This window comes from Papio anubis, chromosome 5 (genome assembly GCF_008728515.1).
Source record: "Papio anubis isolate 15944 chromosome 5, Panubis1.0, whole genome shotgun sequence".
NCBI classification, from domain to species: Eukaryota; Metazoa; Chordata; class Mammalia; order Primates; family Cercopithecidae; genus Papio; species Papio anubis.
The window spans coordinates 32,648,210-32,649,564 of record NC_044980.1 but is presented as its reverse complement, the minus strand read 5'-3'; positions in this window follow the sequence as shown (position 1 = coordinate 32,649,564).

The following is a 1,355-nucleotide window of genomic DNA, read 5'->3' as shown; positions in this document are numbered from 1 at the left end:
GTTGCGGTTAGCCCAGATCGCACCACTGCACTCCAGCCTGGACAACAAGAGCGAAACTCCGTCTCAAAATTAAATAAATAAGTAAGTAAAAATAAAAATAAAAGAAGACTCAGGAGTAAATACCAGGAAATTTGATGTAAATCTTACTAACTCCAACTGGTGAGTGATATAGAATAGCATTCAGAGTAATTTGTCACAGAACATATTTTCCAGATGATTCTTGGAATTTAGCTTGGTAATATGGATAATTTGCTTTTTCTGATATTTGATTATACTTGTTCCACTCATATTTTAGCTTAAAGGGGTATTCCTCTTCTCTCCAAATATATTTACTAGCTTTCCCACATTTCCCCCCTCCCTTGAAAGCAAGAATACTACTATTAAAATGCACTACTTACTTGAACTTCTCTTTTGTAAGTGAAAAAACTCAAAGCATTTTTTTCTTTTCCCCCTTCAAGAGGTAAAATTAAAAAACAGTGTTTCATAAATGGAAACAATGAGAAAACCTTGGCAAGCACCACTGAGGTGATGAATTGTAATTCAACATGAATGTCATTCCCATCCTCTTGTGTAATTTGACAGTTACTGAAGGGCTTGCATCTTTAATTGTATGGCGTTTGTGATAATAAAAGTGTATGCATTTTTGCAATAAGATTGTTGGATTGTTACTCAGGCAGAACAGTTCATTTGATGAGACTTAGCAGTATACTGAGATTCCAAGTTGATTCATCTCCATTAAGGAGAGGAGAGCTCCCCCTATACCTCATGTTTTCTATCTGGCTCCCAGGGCAGGCTAAGACTGAATGGAAAAATAGTGGAATATTGACTGACAAACATTTTCTGGGAAGGGGCAGATAGCAAATATTTTTCACTTTGCATGCTACACGGTCTCCATCACAAATAATCAACTCGGCTGACGTAGCATGAAAGCTGCCATAGACAATACGTAAATGGTGGATGTGGCTGTGCTCCAATAAAACTTTACCAGAAACCTGGTGGCTCACAATCCAAAGTTTGGTAACTTTGGTAGGAATGTGTGCATTCTTATTTTGTGACAGGTACCATTTAGCAGCTTTATATACATTAGTATGCCTAATGTATGTAAAACGTAAATATAAAATGTAAAACTCTCACATTTTCAGTGTAGCAGAACCAATGATCACACTTTTCTATAGGCTGCCTGTAGTTTATGATGTTCTTCTCAACTGTTCTCTTAAATTTCCAAGAAGATCTTAGCACAGGGTCTCTGAAAGGGAACATGGGCTCCAGAGAAAGTCTTGTAGTGCAGCAAATATTCCCAGTGAGCCTGACCTAAGCAGTGTGAAGTTTCCCAATCGAAAGGTTACCTCTTAATC